This window comes from Notolabrus celidotus, chromosome 3 (assembly GCF_009762535.1).
Source record: "Notolabrus celidotus isolate fNotCel1 chromosome 3, fNotCel1.pri, whole genome shotgun sequence".
In the NCBI taxonomy this organism is placed as follows: Eukaryota; Metazoa; Chordata; class Actinopteri; order Labriformes; family Labridae; genus Notolabrus; species Notolabrus celidotus.
Window position 1 is genome coordinate 31535688 of NC_048274.1, and position 25786 is coordinate 31561473.

The 25786-nt window shown below is 39.8% G+C and overlaps 1 protein-coding gene across 1 annotated transcript in view; it reads right to left on the bottom strand.

Annotated features, from left to right (window-relative positions):
• LOC117810282 (zinc finger protein 609-like) overlaps positions 1-23078 on the bottom strand; it is a 102318-nt gene extending 79240 nt beyond the window's left edge. Inside the window, exon 1 of the mRNA XM_034680033.1 lies at positions 22621-23078. The gene's annotated coding sequence lies outside the window, so the exon portion shown is untranslated. The remainder of the gene's footprint in view (positions 1-22620) is intronic.
• Positions 23079-25786: the final 2708 nt, after the last annotated feature.

The window sequence follows — 25786 nt, forward strand, 5'->3', positions numbered from 1 at the left end:
AGATGCCACTACTATGAAGTAGTGAGTAAGTTTAATGCTAATAACATAGTGAGCTGACGTATTATTAACTACATCTTTATTTTGGTAAATTACTTGAGAGCAAACAATAATCCTTCATCACTACAACAGTCCTAAGACACTTTACGCTCCCTTTGATTGTGATTTGAATGGATAAAAGACAGAATAAACATATGCTTTCAAGGTGTAAGTGGCTGACAGATGAAATCAGCTCTCTGTGAACTGTAATGAAATCATCAAAGTATCACAGGTGAATTATTAGAAGTTCAGACGCATTTGGTTCACATGAATCAAGGCTACATCAAGCACATTTTGTGTCGTTTTGCTTGCCAAAGAAATTACCTCCATCTCATCCATGCAGCACAGAAACACAAGTGCCTGGCACAAAGTACTCAATCTTGCAGAAAAAGCTATTGGCAATTACTTCTTTTTCAGCACAGTCTCATCAACAATAGCAGATGATTGTGGAGAGAACAACAATTAACAGTTCCACTAAAATCGGGTGTATAAGACGCACTTTCTTTGTCATATAAAAAGCTGCTTCCTGTGCATCAGTGTGACCATTTATCCCTCTCAAGTAAACAAGTAAATAAATAATAAATGAATACCAGTATAAAATGCAGAGGTTTTTTATTGTGTTATGGTATTTTGCAAAGAAGAGGGTGATTGCAGAAGCAAGCTGCCAATTTGCTGCACAAAACATGCTGCATACATAGGTGGACCAGGCTGCAATGCCACTGTTACGGCCAAATTCCACCAGATCCGTGTCCGGTCCATCTCTGATCCGTCACAGCACCGGTTCTATTCTAGTCAACATGTTAACTTCAACTGGATCCGCTCCGTTGCGGCTGCGTCTGTGATCTAGCAGGTCGGAACGCAACGGATCAGATACGCAAGACTTCTATTTTTGTCGGATGCCGGAGCACGACGCATCAATTCAGCACAGAGCAGATGGAACGGAACAGGAAGTCAGGCAGCAAAACAAAATGAAAACATCCGGTTAATTTTCAGAATAAAACACTCTGTGTTATTGTTAGATCGTTTTCAACTTAACTACAACAACAAAATGTCATTTCGAGCGGAGGCAGGCCTAAAGTCATCAAGTCAGAGGTTTTCAGAGGATGATAAAGACAACATGGATAAGGAAAGGAGGAAGAGAATCCTTGATTCAGTGATTGCCGCGGGAAAACCTGGGTCACATGACTCCAGCTGTCCGGCGGTCCTGCTCTGTGCTGCGTTCCGAAAACGCAACCAGTGGGTTTTGACGGACGAGAGCGCACAGAGCCGGACCGCAGCGGATCAGAGACGGATCTGGTGGAAGTCCCGTGTTACACTTTTCTCCTTCATTAGATCAGAATCATGTCTTAAAAGAAAACATGGGTATACTATGAAGTAAATAAACCTTGAGTGCAATTGAAAAGACTTCTCAATTAAAGGTTCAAGGTTAATTTATTTGTACACTCAGGTAGATTTACTTGAAGGTAGGTACTAGAAAGAGCTACATATCTGCACAGAAACTGCACATTGCTGAAAGGGTGCAAGTCTCAAAACAGGAACACAGTTTAAACCTTCCACCCTCTGGGAGCCTCCCAGAAATGGACTGTCAGTGCAACTCATATTCCAGATTTCACAGTAATTTCACAGACAGAAATTACCTGCTGATTACTTTAACCATCTATGAACAGCTCCGTCTATAAAATGTCAACAAATTGCCCCAATTTAGAACAGCTTGTTTTTTTCCAATCAACAGCCTAAAAACCAGAGACTCTTTCTTAAATTGACTAAATGACTGAAAAACTGAAATCCTTACTTTTTAGACTGTTCAACCAGAAAATAAAAAAACTATTTGAGTGACTGAATCCATTTAAAAAATGCTTGGTGATTATTTTTTTTCCAATCAATTCATTGATTTCTTCATTCAGCTCTGGAAGAAAGCACAACACAGACAACTTAATGACACGAAAAACAATCATAACTCCGGCGAGCCGACATAGCAATGATCACTCTGAGCTGTGAAATAAACCGAAACATAAGTACTAATAAATAATCAAATTGTGGTTTGTCTGTGGCAGCAGCAGACTTAGAGGATGAAAAGAACACTCACACACAAGCCTGAGTGTAAGGAAACCTCAATCTTAAAACCTTGACAAGGTGCCAGATTGATTTTTCCTTTGCTCAAAGGAGGACTCCAGCAGAAACAAGAGCAGCTCCATTAACATGCTCAGCCATCCCACTCCACCATGATTTCTGGATTACAAAAGCCAGTCTCTGCGATTCTCCAGCACTTCTCATTATCTCTGCTCACTTCATTCTATAATTGAGACACTCGGTCTCAATGCGAGTCAATATAGCAACAGCAGTGGTATCTACTGCGGCACACTTGTTCTTATGTGTAGACTAGATTCTGTGGGTGAAAACTAAAAGCCTTGGTGGAGAGATTTCAGGTTGCAACTTGTTGTTGATTTCAATTAATACATCACCATTAAGTCTACTCCATAATGACTTACTGTTAAACAAGAATGTGATATACTGTTGGAAATGTCTGTCACACTCCTGAGACATGTTCATCTTTTGTTTATTCCCTGAAATGCCATCATACAGTTCAATCATGTTAACTGCAGTTTACTAGGGAGTTAACATCTATGGAAACACTATGACTGTTTAGGGCTGCAAGTATTATTTACATATCAAATGTATCTCCCAATCAACATCATGTTTAGCAAACATATTGGTTAGCCATTATCATTTTTGATTTTCATTTAGCAGAAAAATAAGGTTTGTAGAGTCCAGGCTGTGCATGAATTTGCCATGGTATAAATTAGTGTCAACTGCGTAACAACACATCTGCATTAGATGTTCATTTATGATGCTTTCCACTTCAGCTGTCCCAGATCCTAAGGCTCCTTAAAGCTGTTTCAATCAGTAGCAGTCCATATTATTAACAAACATTATATTAAATGCCATGGTATAAATGTGTGTCATCTGCATAACAACACATCTGAATTAGATTCATGTTGAGAACAGAAAAGAACAAATAATGACTTTGTCACTATAAAAGCTTGAATATTAGGGGTGTAACGATTCATCTGCTCTTCATCCATTTATATTCCTATGATCCGACTACTTCGATCTGTGCTCAGCAAGTTTGCCTTCCGGACGACATACATCGATCTAACACAGTTTTAAAAGGTAATAAATGATTATATCGATACTAGGAAATAACGCATTGGATTTAAGCACGGCAGACTTTATATGGATGTCGGGTTTTTTGCACAATTGAATCGTTGTTAAAAAGAGTCGTTACACTATTAAATATGATACCAAACAGCTTCTGGTTTGAAAACTGGACACACAGTTCTAAAAAAACAGCAATGCTTTAAAATATGCCACAATTTAACTGTTTCAAAATATAACAAAATGATAAGGCAGAAAGAAAAGGGTTTCATTTTGTGTGGGAGCAGATGTCAGACATATTGAAATTACCAACAAAAAAAATCCATCAATCTCAACATCTTCCCTGCTTGAATTAAAAAGGATTTTCAGTCCACAGTTCAAAGTCTGGTGTGATACAACAAAAAAGAAAGCGAAAGAGAACTTCACCATTAACCAAGAAGCTGAATTATTCAAAAGCAGAAGAAGTGCTAGTGGAGAAAAGGGAACACAAAGTGCTTCGTGTTGAATTTTGTGTTGACAACTACAAACCCTTCCACAGCCAGATATTCTGGGTTGGTGTTAATAAATTAGGAATAGCTGCAAAGATGTTTCAAACTTAATGACTGGGCTTGACGTTCCATCTGACTGTGCTGTCAAAACATGGAGGCCAGAGCCGCGTACAATTAGACTGACCAGAAAGAATCAGACATCTTGTCAGGAAAGAGTCTGTAGCAGTCTGACAGGAAGGTTCAAAAGTTTAAGAAGACAAATCCCTGACAAAGGCAAAGATTAAGAGTCAGCTGTTTCCTACATTAGGTGATTGCTGTCATATTCTGTCTGCTGTAGTTGTGACACATTCCATAAGGTAGTATTACTGTTGCTTTTACCTGATGCACTAAGTGAAATACCCCTTAAATTACATTTTGAAGTTAAGCTATTTCCAGAGCCAAGTCACGGGATTTTAGATGGTTCAGCTATTCCTTTCTAATAGATCATTGCAGACTCATTCACTCTGGATACTGCTTAAATTCTGGACGGATCTGAGAGGTATCAAGAGTTGCCTGCACAGTGTTTTACAGCAGCCAAAGTCAGATATACGGCACCTGGCAGGCATTTGGCGTGGCTTATGCTATAGATGTAGTTAGGGGAGCTGAAAAAGCCGGTTCCTGTGAACGTTTGAAGGACTTTCCAGTACAGATTCCAACGGGCTAAAGACTGGTATGGTTTTCGAGAGGTGTACCTTTCTGCAAGCGTAGAATAAAAGTTATTGCACAACATAGTGTATGACAAGCATTTCGGGCCAACAATTAAGTTCTAACACGCACCGAAATACACCCCCAAATGATTTCTGATTTGCTGTTCCTTATGGCTAACCCAGAAGTCACGTACAAAACATTGTATTGTATCAAGGTGCAGGGAAAGATAAGCATTATATACACGTAAATGAAATCCATCAGATACATCAGAACTTCCAGTTTTGTGAAGTATCTTTATTGTTAGGAACGATTAACAGGGCTCTCCATGCACAGCCAACTTACGCTAACAGGTGACAGTCGGTTTCAAGAACATCCATATAGAAAACAAAAATTGGACTGCCGCACACGAAAATGACTTAACTTAGATTTTATCATGAGCAAAACACTCATGTCGCCAGTTGCTTCCTCATGAGATTCCTCATGATGGGCGAACCTGAGAAAGTAACTTGCAAAACACTTTGTTTGCTCATGATAAAGTCTAAGTAAAGTCATTTCAGTATACAGCAGTCTAATTTTGGTTTTCTATCTTATTTGCTGTTGTAGGCGACCCTGCTTTTTTTGTAAATGGATGATACTTTCCGGAAGATGTAAGCAGCAGGTGATGTTGATAGCCAGGATGCTATCAGTAAATCTTAACCTAATATCTCTGTAGGAACAACACAACTGCTGGAATATTGACGATATAACGATATAACCTGTTTTGATTAATGGGTATGACCTCCCTAGCACCTTACTGGCTTTTTCCTGGGAACGCCTTAAACGTTATTCACTGAACCTTTAGAAATAAACATGCCAGACTTTGGGTCAGCTTACAGTGTTAAAGACTTGATTTGATTATATCAGACTCAGGAATCAGTGGCAATGTTGGGGGTTGGGCAGATCAGTAAACACGGCAGGCTGGAGCGCTTTAGAGGATAATCAGCGTGACTGTCGCGCCTGACTGCCTTCAGTTAACACGACTCAAGTCGGGCTTCGAATCCAGATTATTAACTAATGTGAAGACAAGATTAAGCTAAACCAATGATGCATGCATCCTTTGTCACTCCATGTCAGAAAATGCAACAGATACCACAAACACTTTGATAAGCTTTATCCAGCCAGCTGTCACGTTACCATGACATTTCTTCAGGATGCTGTTAAGATAAGGAAACTCACAAACACCGCAAGTAACAAGAGCAGTGGAACAGATGTAAAAAGAAACACAACTAATAAGGTTGTATGTTTCTAAAAAGACGTATTCGATCTTCTTAGGTCACTGAGTCCAGGTCTTGATGGAATAACATTTATCGAACTAGCTTAAGATGTGTCATGAACTGCTGAAACATAAAAACATTAAAGAGCCTAGTGACAAATCTTACTTTATATTGTGTTGGGCCAAATGTCACACCAACTGGACACCTAGACAGCACTGCCTTTTAAAGACAGCTGCAGAAGAAGGTTTACTTCTTTTGAAATTTAGTTCATCCAGAAAAACGTCCACGTTTTCGTTCAGCCATTTCAGCCGCCATCCTTCATGTATGTCGTAAGCATTTGTCCCTCTGCTTTCATGGTTGATACTAAGATAGACAGCTTTGCTTTGAGTTGAAGAAAGAAGATGCACAAGAATCATAGTATGCTCGACTGAACACACGTCTAAAAGTAAGCTGAAACAGAACTTTTTCATGTTTTTCAGTTTAAAATTCAAACTGTAGCAGGTAGGGCCAACACAAACAGGTGAAAGTACTGCTAAAAGCCACAAACAGCTATAATCTTGAATTTCAACGGCAAATATTTCCCCATCAATCAACACCACATTAAGGTCTCTCTTCTCTCTCCAGAAGGTAAACAGATAAGGAGTTGAATAAATATGTTGGGAAGAGCGAGCTTGTTTTTCTACTTAAAAGCTGGCTGACAAACGAGGAGAAGGAAGAGTTGTGAAAGGACAAGGCCCAAGGCTAAAGAGCAGACAGTCCCTTGTCTGACTCTGCTGTGTATGTGTGTGTTATTGTGTGTGTTTGTAATAGAATAAGTCTTCGCTTCAGTCTTTTGTGTATTGTTTATTACAGGCACTCCTGCTCGGGCAGCAGGCCAGGCCGGATTCTTACAGAACACTAAAAACCCCCTCTACACACACACACACACACACACACACACACACACACATAATGCATTCACTCAAGCTAATGGTAACGACAGATAACTTCTACAGATACTTCAAAATATTAAACTACTGTTATACATTCTGAATCTTCTACTCACCTACTTTATGGCTGCAGAAATCAGTTCGACAGCAACAAAAGCAGCGCAGCACACAGTGGTTAAACTGCTCCTTTGAAGAGTCAGGAATCTTCACTATGAGAGGACAACAGGCCACTGCTGAGTGACTAATACACTGCACTACTGTTTGAACCATGGACAGTTGAGGTGTTGCCATGTGAATGTCTAACCAGAGAGAGGGCATGGACAACCATTAACCCTGAATAACTGCCTGCCTCTCCTCCAGCAGCTGCTGCTTCACAAAGAGCGAGTCAACAAGCCGGCCTTCAAACTGCCTTGTCACTCTCACATGGTAGCTGTCCAGAATCAATGCAGCACTGAGCTGTCTCTGAGAGGCAGAGTGTCACAGGCAAAGATTGATAGGTTAGAGCGCAATTTATCAGAATGCTGCATGTTTTTGACACAGCTGAATCAATTATTTTAGGACTCATTTTGAGCATGCAGCACATCATTAAACCAGACCTTCCACCTTCAACCTGAGGCAGCTTTTCATCCCTGCCAGAAGAGGAAATAACATTTTAACCACAGACTGTACACAGAGAACTTTCTTTCATTTGGTCATAAATAAAAATATCAAAGAATGAATACAAATATATCACAGAGAAGATTATTTTCATGCACATAAGTATTCAGGAGAGCATTGCTTTAAGGGTGAAGCTTCTTCATTCATGTTTTCACCTGTTTTAAGCATAGACTATAAAATATGGAAGTAGTATCCGTGACGTCACCCATCTGTTTCTGATGTGCTGTTTTGCATCAGCTGCCTGGATTGCCTTGTGTTTTTGCAGTAATGCTCTGAATCCATAACATCGGAAAAACTTCCAACTCAGAGCAGAAGAGGCGACATGTTGGTTTTCCAAACTGCTGCAATGAACATTTGCCTGAATCAACAATCATGAAGGATAAACTAGTTTGCTTTCATATTGCATTCTCAAATGAGAAGAAAATTGTTAGGATAGAGAAAGAACGAGGTCCCTATATCCACAAAAAGAGCTGGTCCTCTTCTATGAGTCAACCATGCTGCATTGCCATGTTTTTGTAGGAGCCCAGCACATGAAACCAAGCACAATAGCTCCAGAGAGCACCACCTGGGGTTTCAACATTAAAATTCAGTGGAGAAGAGGGTGAAATCAAGCCTGAACGTCCAAGACCTCATTTCAACTAGTTTTTAAACAACTAAAGTTACAACATCAACATGACTGAGAACATACTTTTGTTTTTTAAGTTTGATAAATCATTCATTTTAGAGGTGAAAGGAAAATTATTATAGAGACGGCATTCCTCCAAAATGTAGTCCTTTAATATGTTTAATTTTCAGCACAAAACACGAATACAGCGCATTATAGGCTGTGTGATGTAAAGAAAGATCAGAGAGATCAAAAGTGCACTTGACTGTGATGGCAGGATGAGCCCTAGATGTCCAACAAAGAGCCAGTTGAGGGGCTGACGTGAATATGTGCCTGGGCTTCAAACCAAGCTCACTGCACTTCACTTTTTCAATGGTGACTCTTATGCAACTGCTCACTCATACAACCATTTTAATTGTACAGGATGCAATGTGAAAATCATAATGCAGTCGTACTAATGCGTCATTATTCTTGCAACAGAAGTAGATTTCCCAGAAATCAATGACTACTAATGGCTGATGAAAAAACCTAACCTTTTAACAGTTTATTTAACGGATGGCTGTTTTTACAACATCCACTCGATGGAAAACTGCTCACTGGAAGGAGCACAATCTGCAACCTTACTGCTGGATGCCACTTAATCCTAAACACCCATTCTTTAATCTAGTTCCTAAAACACCCAAAAGAGCTGTTACATCTGACAGTGCATGCTCACAGTGCCGTACACTCTCAATCACCGTCGCCTTGCAGGAGACGGCTTATAAGACAGGGGAGGAGAAGCATGCCACTGATAGTAAAACATCCTCCTTTTAGTTACACCCACTATGGAGATAAAACCGCACTGGTGTAGCACTGTGCATTCATGTTTTTTCAGACTGTAATACTGAGTAATTGCTTGCTGGATGTTTGTTTAACCTTTTCACTCCAGTTCACTCCCACTTTTCATCTCATATTATCCCTCACCCACATATCTCAGACGCAGTGCAAACTGTGCTCTTTGTGTTTCACGTGGTCTTAAAATCTGCTTCCTTCAACAGCTACAGTTTCATGTTTCAAAATATCCACACGGAGGTCTTTTGTCAGTTTGAATAATAACGTCTGATCCAGACATCTGACAGCCTTGTTTATATATTTGCTGCCACCACAATTGTTTGGTCATCCATTGCAGGAAATGACAAGGTTGGATGTGCACCCACCTGTGAAATCGCACGTCAGCTGGGTCAGAGCTCAAATGCTCCGTCACCCTGAAAATTAAAAGAGCACAGGTTTGCTTGCTTTTTCCTCAGACTGTGTATGTGTAATCTTTTTTTCCTGTGGCTATCCATCCAGAGCCCTTTTTATTCATACCTGTCTGCTTTCTATTTCCCCAGCATCGTCAATCTTCTTTTATAGAGCCTGCCAAATTAAAATGCAAAGCAAACAGGTAGACTGACAGACATCATATTCTTCCTTTTATGTCAGCTTCTTGAAGATTACAGCACGGTTCTAGTAAAACCTAAGACATCCATTCTACTTTCAATGAGACAGTGACACAGGTGCTCTTCTTCTGCCTACATGCACTGCATAAAAGTTTGATATATGCATAGCTTGGAGGATCCCAATATCTCACTTTACTGCTAATAACACTAAAGCCCAATTTATGATTCTCAGTAGCACTGCCTCTCTGTTCTTCTGTGATGCCTACAGTGTGGGATCTGATTTATGTTTGGCATAGGATTCATCCAGTTGTTCACGTGGAACTGCATCCTCACAAGATGGATGCGTACTACATTATCGAGCCATGTCAGGCGTTTATTATACACCCAGAGTAATTGGGTTCGCCTTCCTTTATTCCCTCTGTTAAAGACAGAGCTCTTGGTTAGAAACTGGCTTTCAGTGGAGGAGATCACAAAACACACATTCCACTAACATTATTGAAAAGGAGGATTATCTCGTATTACTTCAACCTGCTCCAAGATGTCGTCCCCATCAACAAATAACCATCAGCGATGGGAAAATTTGGGACAGGCTGTCCAATTACAACACTTGTGGTCTCCATGTGGCCAACATTGCGTCCGTTGCCACGCACATAAATACCACAACATCTCAACACTGAGGCATAAATCTGCCCCGAGCTGTTGAGTGAAATGTTACACGCCCATATTTTTCCAAACCAGTCGGGACAGTCTAATCCAATTATGCTAAAGCCACAAGTCTGCTTCTGTTACGGTTTAGACAAACGTCCACAGCAGAGACGTTTGTATGTGCAGTAAGCATCATGTCAGCGGCACTGAGGCCAGAGGAGAACAGTGTTTACTGCCTGCAGATTAACTGTTTTTGTACAGGGTCATTACAGGGATTTATCCCTCTGTAATGAGCAAGTGAAGTCTGTCATTTAAGATATGGACAGCCTGGTTTGCCCAAATTTATATTTCATACTGGACCTCCCATATTCAATGTTATGGTGGGCTTTATTTTCCTTTTTCAGACCTGATTTTTGCATTCAACTTCTTCTTCACTTTTAGTCAGAACTTTTGTCCATTCAGCTATTTATAATAGAAACAAGTCTATGAAAAGACACATTTTTCAATTCCTGATGGTTTGTTGTATTTCAAGAGTTAATCATGATTAATCATATTTTGAGTAAATGTTTAAAATAGCATTTGAAAATAGTTTTTAAGTCTAAAAAAGACCTTGAATTCAATTAATTCTTAATAGTGTAGATAGATTTACTCACTGACATCCAGTGATCCCTGGTTAATGCGACAGCTTTTGCACTTTTCAGGAGTTTCACTCAGGTTTCCCTCAATGTTTCATGAAGGTCCTGTTAGAGAACTATTGAAACCATTGTACCTCTCCATGGTAAGGCATATGACCCACCTAAACAGCACTGTAGCTGACTTCCTGGATTTAGTTCACAGGTCAGTGGCACTACTGGCTACGCACACTCCAAAATGGTGCTCTGTCAGCTTTCATAATACAGCTGCCATCAGTCTGATTAGCTGCACCTGTATTCTTAGCTCAAATTTGAAGTACTTTGGGGACATTTTAAAACCATTTGACACAAAGTGCATGTTGCTTTTGACAAGTCAACTTGTAAGCTTTTCAAAGTGAAACATAGCGTTCAAAAGTGCGTTGGTTATTTTCCACCTGAACAAAGCAGGTAGCAGGACACTGCAGTGGCATAACTACTGTGTGCTAAACGGGACCAAATAGCAGCCAATTAAAAACATAGTGAGTTGATTTTGGACCTTCATCGCATTGTGATTAAGCCATAAACGCAGGGAGTCCTTTTTTTTTTTTTTAAAGTTCTATTTTTTTGGCCTTTTTGCCTTTATTTGATAGGATAGTGAAGAGAGACAGGAAATGTGGGGAGCAGAGAGCGGGGGAAGACATGCAGGAAATGGTCGACCAGCCGGGAATCGAACCGGCAACCCCTGCGACGAGGACTATAGCCTCTATATGTGGGGCGCTTAGACCGCTAGGCCACCAGCACCCCATAGGGAGTCCTTTTTTATGATTAATCATTTTGCATACAAAAAAACCCCCAAAACAAACAAACAAAAATGAGTACCTTCAAACCTAAGCTGGTGCATTTATTTACTTTTTCTATGAAAAGAATCAGTACCTCTCTCTAAAGTACTTGAAACAACGAATGATTGGTGCAGATTATTTGTCTGGGACTGAAAGCTTTGGTTTCAACTTCTCCTTCGTTTTGGTTTAACTCTCTTGGTAATAGTTTGTAGGTGATGTGAGTGATTGTTGAAGGTTGACTTAGAGATATCTTACTGGTGACCACAAAAAGAAAGCAGACTGCACAAAATGGTCGATGTGGTAAGTGGGGGCAAGTGGCCAACAGTTGCTGTCCAACCTCAAGGGCCCTAATAGGATTGCCAGTTCTGCATGCCAAATGTGACTATTTTAATCAGAATTAGTACATTAAATGAGGATTTTATGAACTAATAATCATGATGTGAATGCCAACCCCCCTAAAAGAAGGCAAAACAGTTATGAAAAAACATCCCTCCAGTGCTCGTTTCTGTATTTTAATAGATGTAGATTTCTTTTTGCTTTTTATTTCTTCCTTTTATTGCCTAATAAACTACCCCCATGATATTAATATGTCGTGGAGAATAAAGCAGTTAAAGCCTGTGATCCCGGTTAAGTCTTTATCCATGCTCGGTAAAAGGCACTGGACATGATCAGTGTGAGCAGGAATGACAACACTTCAGTGGTCTATAAACTGAAGCTGCTCTGATGGGAATATGTTTTAAACTAAAATGGATGTAAAACGTCTTTCTCCTCTCTTTCATCTGCTGCCATGTGCGCTCAGGCTGTGAGATGAAACAGGGCAGCAGAGCTCTGTTAACATTAACACAGCTGTAGGACAAAAAAATAATTCCTACTTTTTCAAAGGATATTGACATTTCAGTTGAAGTTCATCTGTTTCTACTTTCAACTGCAGCAATTTTGCCTTTCGTGGATGAGCTCCAATTTGCTCTTCAAAATCACACAAGTGAGGCATGTGTCACAGGATAGACAACTGTTTTCTCTTTGGTTGTATAGACGACAGTGGATTCTGCAGTTTGATAAGGGCAATGGGGACAGAGCCTCAGAACCACCCACTCACTGTCACCGCGCTCAAGTATTGATGTGCTCTGAGGAATTCCCACACATCACATCTTCACAGAGCTTTTCTTGCTTGACAGTCAGCTCGACTCAGAAACATATCTTCATAAAACACCGCAGGGCTCGACACTTACAGTTGCCAGGTACCTTTGGAGACCATTTTGAGACATTGGCAACAAACTCAAGGCCTTTGGTTACCATTTCAGTTTTGACATATGCGAAACAGGGACGGTACACCTTAAAACCTGGACCTCAAGATAAAGACATGATTCAGATGTGTTGCATTAGTGGATACGGTTGGATGAATAGGTAACCAGTGACTCACCTGATTCATTTCAGGACTCTGTAAGGAACAGGATAACAGCTGAACTACTTCTACTTTGTATACCAGAAACCTGAGGTGGACACATTCATGAATAACATCAAGGATTCAAACTCTGTGAGCTTTCAGATGGCCTGGAAGGTTGTTTACATAATCCTGTCTAAACTAGTTTCAGGTGAAAGGCATGATATCTAGAGTCTTCATTCTTTTATCAGCCAATAGCTGTGACTTTGGGCTTTGTTGTCATCACGTTATACTTTATTGATGACTTCATCAGCTTACAGTAAATGCACTCTTTGACGATGACTGGGCAGCTGTGAAACTGGCCACATGAACTGGATTTTTCCAGTATTATTTCAACTAAGGCTGTCAAATGATCATTATGCATCATTGTGCATATTTCTTACTTGTATTAATGGTTCTGTTATATACTGTAAATTTAATTTTACACAATTTTGCTCTTCTTTCTGAACATATTTTCCTTAGGATACACTTTATAGAGTTTACTTTCGATAACAAATAATTAATCTTTACTATTTTGTATGCTCTCTATTGTAATGTTATCACAATCCCCTTTGCTGCTGTAACACTGTAGAATTTCCCTATTGTGAAACAAATAAAGGATTTCATCTTATCTTATTATATAATCCTGATTAATCACATAATTTCAATAGTTAATTACGATTAATCACATTTATAATACTGTTGTAAAATTCTGTTAGTTAGCATTTTAAAACAGTTTGGAACAATCCATATGAACAACATAAAGCAGGTCTAACCAGTGTGTTCATTTGAAATTAAATGAATGCAATGAAGTGTACTTTAGGATCTTAACTTTTAGATTTATTATTCAAACAACTGCTTCACTGCTACACCAGCATGTTCTCAAACCTTGACTTAAGAGTTAGGAGACAGCTTCAAAGCTCTCATTCTGTCAGATACATTGGGGGTCTGTTTGTTTTTTTATGAGAGCACAGTTACACATTAAGACATATGCAGGACTGCGTGTACAAAATGTGCAGCACATTTCAACAAAGTTCTCTAGTCACAACATGCCAACCTGAGGACGCCCCTTAGACCTGAGTCTTCCACTGTGTTGACATTGCTGCAGTGCCTCGACTACGGAGTGCCATACGGGGCAAAAAGAGCATGTGCTTAAAAAGGCAACATTTAGCTCATCTATCGTTCCATCGTTCTCATCATTATGTTGTGCTTGAGCTGATGGCGTCACTATGTTTTGGAAAGTGTGCTGTAAAACTTGGCTAAATGCACAGCAGCTGAGAACAGCTGCAATATGGCTGCAGGAGCTGTTTGCATAATCCTTTTTGACTTGACTTGAATTAAAAACCCTTTAAGGCGGAAGACTAGCTTATAGATTTTTGTGATATAGATTTCAATGAAAATAAGCTCATGCCGGTATTCTGATGTCATTTCTTGCTCTAAGCAGAAACAACAATGTTGTCCCTCAGAGGCCAATCCAAAGGTTAAACATCCTTACGGTTTTTAATTATCCGACATATCACTAAAAGTCATGTAAAGGTCAAGTATACACATAGGTAAAAATGGCAGCCATATTTCCAGCTTATGCAAACAAAAGCTGATCCCTGGCTTCCATCCTGATGTCTTAAATCGCTGAAACCTGCAGCACAAGCTCACAACATCTGGAAGTGCACTGGATTTATCTGCTTTATGTCAACAAATTATGTATTAAAGTGCAGAACCGCTTTGAGACATCTCAACAACCAAGTGCCAATTTATTTACAACACTACATTCAAAAGCCACTTCTGGATAGATAATTGTCAGGCTTAAGTCGCAGTGAAAAGATCACCAGTGTCAGGAACAAGTGAGGCGAGAGAGCTAAAGAGGTCATGTTGCTTGTGAGCGGATGAATGACGACAGTACTGAAGCAATAGTGTGTTAAATATACTGATGCAGGTTGACAGAGCTTCATTATTCTGTGTTAGAAAAACAACATCTTGAACCGAAGCTTTACATCTGCGCCTTTTCTTTCTAAGAACACAGGGGACCAGAAGCGAAAGGCAAATGAGACAGCATTTTTTCAGCACTCAACACCGCACAGAGTCACAAAAGCTGACAATATCTTTATGGCTTATGTGGGGGAGAGTTGAGTGTAACCTGGGCGAGCTTCCCGGGAAAAGATGGATCACCATTCTCTGGCAAAGAAGCAACTGTGCAACAAGCAGTCAGAGCGAGCGCTGTTCTGCTGTAATTGGAAATTCTCTGGTAAGAAATCCAATCAGTGCCACAGAAACTAAAGCGGAGTCACAGATTCTTTGACCAATTATGTGACTCTACAGTTCACACGGCAACTGTCAGAGCAGCTCAGCTTTGTCAACAGAGAAGCAGCCTGGGAAAATGCATATGGTAATGTTTTTACATAGAAACAGCAATCTAGTGTGGAAAAAACATTTTACACATTATACATTTAGGTTTCTGAAAACAGGACTTTTACCAGCAGTTTAGGCCCTTTGAAAACAAAACCTTTGACAATGCTGATGCCCACTTTATATAAAACCTCCAGGATCGTGCCTTACTGTTTACAGACCTCTGAAAACACTGAGGCAGAACCCCAGTGGTTGGTTTATAGGTCACAGAACTTGTTGTTTCACTGCATCTCTGGTCAAAACACAATTCTCTGGTCTGACTTTACACCGCTTTCGTTGTGTTATTTTCCTAAACTACATGAGGAACCACAAAAAAGACAATCCTCTTTCTGTTCACATAGGCATACAGTGTGTATTGGTAGCAATAAGACATGTGCTTTCAGGTTGTAACAGAGATCCTTGCTGAAATCAAGCTAAACTGAATGTTTGTGCAACATCTATGGTTTGGCAATGGCTGTCTTTATATGAAGCAACCAATCTATTAAAAAAAGACTACTTAAGAAAGGAAGTGTGAGTGTGATACGCTGTTTCCGACTCTACTAATAGTGCAGTATTTAAATATTTCTCAGGTGCACCTAAAAACAGCAATCCCTGTCCTGCACTGCTGTGAGCTGTATTTGAACCTCAGCATTGTGTTCCTGTTTGAGATGAAGAGACGATCCAAATACAGTCCAAACCGTCCTCCCACAGCAGCTCCAGACTACACTGCTCTCTGTGGGTATTAAACAAAACATGGTAGAAAACAATACCTCTGACCTTTAACAGGAGAGCTTTGATACAGGCCTATTCAATGGATAAACATGTGGTGAAGCACATTTCAATGTACACCCACTCTAAACCAAGCGTGCAGTAACTATAGAGAGTAGATGATGATGTGTGATGTACAAGTGATGACACTTAAAATCAATTTATCTGCTAATTATTTTCTCCATTAGGCCTTACATACATCCAAAACACAAGGATAGTTAATGTACTGTTTCTTTGGCTTGCAAGAAGCACAAGTAAAAAGCTTGAACAAGAGAGGGTTACATGTTCTGGCTACACTACAAGCAAAGGATTGTTTATAATAATCCTGACAGCGTGAGTGTGAGCATAGAGAGAACTACACACAGACAACAGGTCACGGAGCCTTTCTGTGGTTGAATTTCTGCTCATTTGGACAGTATTCCATTACTTTTGTGCTTTAATCATCACCGAGTATGCTGCATTACTATAAAGTTTAGTTTTTGCAGGTTTAGATGAGTTTAATATGAATAATTCTGCTCTATTTCGTTGCCCTGTTAGCTTCTGACACAGTTATCATCTTAGAGTCTTGTTGTAGTGGACATGGATCATGGATATGTGGCTGTTTGCAGCTGACATCCATAATCGATGAGTATTTCTGATCTAAACAATCTTTAAACGGTTGGGAATCCGTATATCGTGTTTTATTTTGAAATTGGCGAATGTTGCATGCGATCCTCGTGCCTGACTTCCTGTCCAGGTCGTTCTTTTCTGTGCAGATTAAAGCATGCTGGACGAGGGCTCCATTGAAAATCGACTCGAGGCCTTTCTCTGGCGGAGCGGAGCGGCACAGCGCAGCGCGGCGGCACGCTCCCGAGATGGAGCTGAGACGCACTGTGGCACACCCTGTGTACACATGATCATTGACTAGAATGTGAACGTATTGGCTGCAACGTGCACAGCAAAGCCGTAACGCGACCTTGCGCATCCTGTATAAATTTGGGGTTAGCGTCATTTTTGCTGCTAAGAAATAATCACTGTTGTTATTGGGATTTTGACCAATCAGAATCAAGTCAGCACCAATCAGGTGTTAAGCAAAAGTACTAAATTCCCTTATTGTATCATTGAAGCTCCACCATGTGGGGACATAAATGTAAAGAGCTAGAAAGAAGATCCAGGGACTCTACCTTAAAGAATATTTAATGCCTTATGGATTAATCCCTCCTTCTAAATGGCTTCCTTTTAAATGCAGTCCAGAATAGTGGGTAAAGTGTCTGAGCACTGATTTGAAATTACATTTACTGACTACTATCTGGCAGTCAGGTCTTGTAAAGCTGTGCTGGATGTTGGAGCTTCCAGCCGCAGCACTTAGAACAAGCCCATCCCCCACCACTGAGGGAGGACCACTTCAAATAAATCTCAACCTTGGGAAAACACTGCATGATGTTTCATACTACAAAGGTGCTTCATCTCATCTCAACACGCCTAATGACATTAACTATATTTTAAGGCTTAATGTGGACTCCCAACTGCACAAAGGGAATTAAGGAATGCATTTACCGTTCTTATTCTTAAACACAGTAAAACAAAGAACATAAGTGCTTGTGAGGGTACATTCAGCCATGTACCCCGCCAAGTAATAGCATCTTCCAAGTGGTTGTAAAGGTAGTTTAAATACTTCAAATTACCAGCTACCTCTTAGGATATAGACTAAATCCGTTCTTACGTTGCCATCAGCTGGTGTGCAGCCATGAGATGACGGGAGCCTTACAAAGCCAGTATAATCCCCTTGTCCTGGACTAATCTGATGCCCTGGACTTCAAAACAAACACTGTTAAATTCTCTTCTTCCACACGGTTTCTTTCATATGAAGCTTTACTTGGAACAGATTCTACAAAAGGTCAAAGTACATTTTTTTTCACTTGGTTGTTTTTTGCACATCATTAAGGGCTAACATTTCCATTGGTGGACAGCACCAGATTAAAATACTTTGTCAATAAAGCTGATTCCAAACAGATTTGATTAAAAGCAGCATACAGACACATCACTCACTGTCACGATCAGCTGTTTCCATGCCCCCTCAATAACAAAAGGTCACATCCCAGCAGCTCAGTTAGCCCAATATCAAACTGGTGAAAAAGGCAACTGGAAATTCTTAGTGTGTCATTGTTCTCACGTTCACCTCAGGCACTTCTCCAAGTGTTGGTTAAATTTACACATCTCTGACAACTATAAAATGTCATGTTCTTTTGTGGAGCTTAGAGTCTTAAATTTCACTGCTCCTCTACGATTGATGGCTCTGTCAGATTGCATAAAATGTGTCTGGCATGCTCCAACAAGGCTCCTTACATACTTACAATGATTAGAGGTAATCAGATGGAGAGAAACTGGCTTTGAAAATGTACTCAGCTGGAGAGGAGGCATTAGGAGTTTTACTTGTTGGAAAGATATGGAAGCGAAAAATATAACTCGCTGGTTCTTAAGAACTACTAAAATTAACAAGGACAGCGGTGCTCCAACTATAATTGTGCCTGCTTAATAATTATCATAATTTGAGTTTGGTGAAAATCATTAGCGATGAGAAATCCTCGGAGGTTGACAGAGTTTAATTTCTTACGTCTTGTACTGATTGCAGGATGACAAGTCCTGGGAAAGAACAAGTAGTTTATCAACATAAAACGTGATTTAATACTAAAAAAAGCTATTAATGGATCCAAAGTGACCAAACACAGTAATAGTCTTAGTGAAAGGCTTGAGTCACTTACCATATAGCAATAGCATTCTGTGTCTGACTGAGCTGGGTGGTCAAATTTACCAAGTACTTAAAAAATGAGGCGTTCATGAGCCCTGCATGTGTTCCCTCTTTGAGAATCTGCTTGAGGCTGCAGAAACACCGGAAACCACATAGACACCTATTCAAAAGAGACGATCTTTGCAGTATTAATAAACATGTTTACAGCCTAGTTCAAAACGGCTTGGCCCTACATAGCTAATTTTTCTATCGGCAAACACTGTGCGTGGGTAAAAAAATTTCTAACGCGACGGTTCAGAAGATATTAAGATTATGAGTTTTTGCCCAAATAAGGACCTGACTGACTTGACTCCCGCACGGGAACACATAGCTGTTGGCTAAGAGGCTTAAACCCCACCTCTTTACCTCACACTATGCCTGGTTGAGTTCCGCATTTCCAATATGTCTCCCGCCGTCGATTGGCTTCAAACAGCGCTCAGGAACAGATGGGTGATGTCACGGATACTACGTCCATATTTTATACAGCCTATGGATTGCACTGCTTAAAATCATTAACAACTACCAACCACATCCACAATGTCTTCCAAGGCTACACCATCGCTAAACTTCAACCACACCAACTCCTTTCCCACCTTACTCTGCAGTAAGGTGTTATGTGTTATAAATCCACAGGTCTGCTTCAAGCTACCTGGATGGTGCACTTGGAACCTCCAGCATCCAAATGACTGGATAAATGTAAGCTGCCAATCAGCCATGATTATAGCATGACACACTGACACAAAGTGGATTACCGGTACAGTCAGGTGTTATTTTAATTGTGTGGTTTTAGGTAATATCTAATGCCTACATTAAGCAGCTCCAGCCCTGAGTTACTGCCACACCCGGACAATGGAGCTGCCAAACTGATATTTAAAATTTAACTGCAGCATTAGTCAGGGCTGCTTGAGGCTGTTAAGGAACAAGTAAATGTTTCACAGCCAAATATTCTCAGCTTCTTTTCAGTGCACTTATGTGAACAAATAACTTTGGAAATTGGTGATTATGCATTTATACTTACCCATTAAAATGTACAAACAAAACATAACTGATCTAAACAAGGCAGTCCTTGAGTGCATTTTGTCTCTTAAAGTCTAACCCATCTATAAACAGACTCTGCAGAAGGGAACAGATTATGAACATGGGGGCAAAGACATTAAGGGTCCTAGTCTCCAGTCCAGTTGAATTGTCTGGTATTAAAGCTAAATTTTGCTGTATGTGGATAGCAAAGAAAGCAAACGCCCAAAAAGTGTTCCCTATTGTCTGAAGACCACCTTCTATTTAACTGTGAAGCAACATTTGCATGTAGGAACAAATAACATCTATGCCTTAGATGTAATCTCTCAACTCCATTCTAACAGGCTTATGTTATGACAGTAAACAGTCAGTGGACAGTGGGGGAGTTTTTGTTTAGATATCCATTGACACCTATCCCAGGTATTGTTAGCAACATCAGAAGCCTTGAAAATTTTGCTTAAGACTTTATAGTCAATCAATAGTATATAGATTCCAAGATTGGTGATTAATTAATTAACTAATCAATGTAATCCAAATTTACTTTTTGTTCCAAAACACATTTTGACCTTTCAAATATACCAATTTAAACTCTAGACTAATACAATTATATAGAAAAGTAATCTACAGATTGGGTAATAGGTATTGGCATCAGCGTTTCTACTACAACATGGAAAGAAAGTTGAAATTCTGCAGTTTTTAGATTTTTTTTTATTGCTGCAGACTACTGGTCCGGTCTTTAACATGGTGCTGTCATACTCAACAGAGCAGCACAGACCACAGGGTTAGCCCACAGTGGTCTTGTAAAGAAATATTGTGTTTTAATTGAATGACTCACTTCCCTGAGATGAGACAGCCCTGACAACAAGAGCCAACAAAAAGAATATGGAAAGAAGGGTCCTAAAGTTTTTTGACAGAAAGCCCCAACTAGAGGTTTTTATTTGACCGCAATTCACCCTTTCAAGAGATCTTGTCCCTTTAGGTTCTCCTGGAGAAGTCCTCAGCCTGCTGTACACTTGTTCCATACACAGTTCACATTGTCACAGTGGCATCAGAAGTGCAACATACTCACACCACATACATTCTCACTTTTAGTTGGGACCTTGGGAGTGAAAATTCAGTTACAAAGGGTTCCTTACAGACCCTCGTGGTTGCCCTGAGGTCGTCATGTACCAGGGGCTCACGGGCCCCCCTTGAAATCTGAATGTGGTCAATCAAATCTAAAACTGCTAGTGTCTTGGTTCGAGGCAGGACCACTCTTTTAGCTGTTTGCACAGGGTGTTAATATAACTTTGTGTGTATTTCAATGTAGCATAGTTTGTTTGCTTATATTACATTTTTTAGAAGAATTACTTGAAACATATTTTTCATTAGACTGGTGCATATAGGAGAGAAATCAGTAGATCTAAATTTGCAGGCAAACTCCATCACACTGCAAAAAGAATCTAATTTTATGTTGGCATTTCTCACACTAGCTGTTAAAAATACATGTATTTGCTAGGGATGGGATTTTACTGTAATCCTTGTAGTCAACAACTTGAATTACCAAATGAACGAGTACTCGCAATTATCATTTTTGTATTAACCGTAAACAAAAATAAATAAATAAAAAATCCATTTTGGTTTCGTCACAACGACGTGTGCTAACAGGGCGAGCAAAAAATGTGATGCGAGCCTGCCTGTTATCTGTCTCTGCTGTTTTCTCCTTGTGCTTTAAGAGCATGTGGTTAATCCTCAAACTAGTATTTCTATGGTATGAACGTTTAACGCCACTTATCTTGCACTGCTCATTAACTTCATCGTTTTTTTTGAAGTACTTCCATACATCACTTTTTTTAACTGACATGTTGCAGGTGTCGCAGACGGTTCTGTATTTGTTGTGCTTTTGCTTTCGGTTGAATAATATGTTCCTAGAGAGTTGCCATATTTGCCTTAAAACAGTTGTTTTTGCTGAAATCTGTCTCGGTGTGTACTAAAGCTGAAGCCGTGGGCCGGTGAAGTCCTACGTTTATATCCCGTTAATTATTTTCCTACCTAGTATATTCAGTTGGGGGAAAACAAAAAGCACATGGTCACACATGTAACGCTGTATAAGTTCAAGTTATGTTGCCAGGTGCGCGAGTAACAAAATGCTACTTAAATAATGGCGAGTACCCGAGTACCCAAGTATTCTTACCCATTCCTAGTATTTGCAAGGTTTGAAACATATCCAATACATTTATTTTCAACAATGAGCAGGAGTTTAGGTACTTGAAATTGTTACTCTTGAAAAACATCTTTTTGAGTCATCTTAGAAATTAGCTAAGATTTCCACTGTTGCCTTATTTTCTGAAATTAAAAAATTACACTCAGATATATATGTACATGTATATGATATTTTAATGTTAGTAGTCAAAGTAGACAAGATTTATGTGTTTGACACTTGCCCCCCCCTGATTAAGTCAGTGCCCCAGTTAGGCCACCCCAATCAAGAGTCTGGAGCCGCCCCTGTCTCAGATCACTTTTGGTTTACATTGAACTTTAAAGAGACATTATCACGAGAGAGGGGTTCTGTACAAAGACCGTCCACGAGCTGACCGTCAACACCCGTTTGCCCGACTTGAATCCAGTTAGTGAGTTAGTGTTGGTGCTTTAACGCAGGAGCACATTAAGTTAGCCTCCCAGTTTAAGTGTTTACACCTCGGCTGAACTTCAAGTGTCTCACAGAGCTAACTTAGCCTGGTGTAATGAGCTAATGTGACTAGTCCTGTATCTGGCAGAGTGAAACAATGAGCTCAGAGTGCTTCAGGCTTGGCTCTCTGCTGCTGCTGCTGCATGCTGTGTTGGCTGTGTGCTGTGAAGCTAGCCAGCTCTCCTTGCACGCACGGCTAGCGTTAAGTGGCTAACGAGTCGTAGCACTATCAACAATGAGAGAGTGAAGGCAAAAAGGAGAGAAATGTAGAAACTTACCGACTTAACTAGCCACTCCTATTCCATACCCCGCTCCGTCCATGGTGGGGTGCACTCCATATACAAGAAGAGATCACAGTAACGGGTCTAAATTACAATAAAACCTCTAAAAATCTTAAGTACCAGAAAGCAGTGGCAGCGCACTCCCCAAGACATCCAACACAAGAGAGGAGGGGAGGCCAGCGATTCACTGGACTTCTGCCATCACACTTGGAGATACCGTCCACATCGAAAACAACCCAGTCCGGAGGGCATTGTATCGGTGCCGTCTCAAGCCCGACAAGAGTCCAATCCCTCCCCGTCACCTTCTGGTTTAATCCCACAGCGAGTAATGTTCCATCCAGGTTAATTCCTCCGTAATTCAGCGTTTCTGGATGAGCACCGCGGTGGTTCTTCGTGTGGGAACTGATACAATGTAGCCGACCAGCAGCAGCGGGAGAGGGCAGGAAATCCAGGATGAGGCGCTCCAATCGGATTGAACTGTCACAGTCCACGGAGCCCGGGATAAAGACACGGAACTGGATTCACTGAACGGACCGTGATTCACTTTGTCTGTTGCCAAAGAGGAAAATCAACCTGCCTACTAACAATGCAAATTACCACGTGTTTATTCCTGCACATCCCACCATAAATGTAGCCTGTTACTTCTCCATGATTTCATAGTTTGTGATCCAATTAGAATTTAATTAACTTGATTATGTTTAATATTTATTTTTATAGCCTACATATATCCTATTAAAGATGGGGTTTGTAGTCAAATTTAGATACACTTTTTGTTATACTGGTTAAAATGATCTTTATGTCCCGATGGTAATCAATACATAATGTGTTCTTAAAAAAGAGCAGAAAAAATGCCGCTATCTACAGCCAGAGTAAACCTGGGAAAACACCAACCAATCCCTGCCATCAGGAGCCAAATTATGAAACCAATCAAATCCCATTCTGCCGTTCTGCCCGCCTCCTGCACGTACATTTCAGGTTTCTTTGTGTTTTTAACTTTCACTATGATAATGTTTTGGTGTTTTCTGGGGGGGGGGGGGGTTGTTACACAGAGTCCTGAGGAAACGCTATATTCAAAGTCAGGCTAGTTTTCCGTGACTACCAACAGTAGTTTTAACGTTACGAAAAGGTAAACTAAGAATTGTACTTCCAAATCCTGTTGTGCATATGACAATGAGAGCTGAAGCATTAACTAAAAGTAATGAAAACATGTAAAAAATTAAAATTAAAAGTAAAAAGTAAGCTATTCGAAATGTGTTAATTTCATTCTTACCCCTGTGATATCGTACTATTACTGTGGAAGGAAGCCAAAATTGGTCAAACATTGCTTTTTAAAGGTATATCTACAATGTTTTTAAACAATTAGATGAATAAATAAAAATAAAAATAATTGAAAAAAAGTTGAAATTATTGGGTAAAACTTAAGTGATGACAAAATAAGTCATACTTGTTATATTAATAGTTGAAATCATGGAATAAAAAGGCAAAATTACAGGATGTGTTAAGAACAAAATTATAATTAAGTGATAAAAACTGAAATTAGAAGAAAAGGACTAAAATGAATCTATACCTATTTATGTTTAATTGATAGATGTGGTTTTTAGTTTGTCAGATTTCTAATACATGGATGTCTTTCTAAATAAAGGAGGTGGAGGAGTGAGGAGTTTTTCATGTTGTTTTGATTCTGGTGAAACCCTTTGGACAACAATTCTAGGGTTTTGGGATTAAGACTGCATTTCCCATGAGCCCCATCATACACTGTCACAGAGATGTTGCTCTTGCCAAAGTGTGCATTTGTTGTTGAAGCAAATTAATGGAGAGCAGATATTTTATTTATCACTACTTTTCTTTGTTCAAGACAACTTTTTGCAGAACGCAGAGTAATGAGGTAATGTGTTCATTTTTAGTTAGTTGTAATGAGCCAATGATGAAACTTTGTAAACTCTGATTTATTACCATTAGCTTACAAAAGGTGACCAGATGTATTGGTTTAATGTCCTTTGTTACAGTCACAGTGTAATGATGTATGTTCTAGTCTTCCAATAAATGTCCAAATAACATAAATAAGCTCACTGTTTAACTCTTTTGTCCTCTAAAGGCACTGAAGCATTCACACAACAATATAAACCTCGCAGAGCACTGGAGTTTCTCCTCTCGAAACAATACCTCAACAGAAAAGTCCTCCGGCTTGATAACTTACTTCTCACTGCCAAACCTTACCAGCAGAGTTCTAAACATAGACACTTCCAGGGTGAGTGCCAAATACCAGCTTGGCTTTTTCACAGGAAATCAGACCAGAACACAGGCACCATAATTCAGTATAAAGAATAACCAGTCTTTTTGCTGATAATCTCATTTTACAATTAAAATCGTGAAGAGGCATCACAAAATCACTTAAAAACTCTCCACAGTGTCTCGAGATAAAGAGTTATGAGGAGGATAAGTACAGGCTAAAAGGATACTGTCGCAGCTTGCAGCCGAAACGTTGTTTATGAGTTTGGCTTTTAATCGATGATTAAGTATTATTTACAGCTTGGAGACACAAAATAGAAAGTGCTTTTGTTTAATCAGGCCATTACATATGAGTCCTAAAGCACAATGTATTACTTGATGTGATTGCATTTTATTCAGACTGTCAATAGTAATGACTAGACCCAATATTCCTAGATAGACCATCACATCGTCTGCATATAACATTTCCCTCTTGTGTAAAACGGGACTCTTTTTAATTGTAAGCACTTTTCCGTGAACACTTTGACTAATTATAAGAAAACAGAGTTCAAACTTAATCTCCACGCTTAAGTGCAAATAGGAACTGTTAACTATGCGACGTTCTAAGCCTTGTTCTCATTTAACTGAAGCAAATCTAACAAACAACCAAAAGGGAATTTCTCAGTGAGCCTGAAAATAAAAAGATTCCAACAATAAAAAATGTCTCAGATACATTTGGATTCCAACTCTCTCAGCTCCACGGATAACCTTTCATGTTTACCAGCTTCAAACACCACGAAGGCTTTAAGTCGTTGTCTCTCTCGGCGCTGGTTTCCCAGGCAACAAGAATATGATAATGTTGCCTTTGACATGACAGAAGGAATCATCTCGCTAACAAACAGAGACAACAGGCACAGGGAGGGCCGGGGGAGAGGCAAGGGGAGGGGGTCTGAAT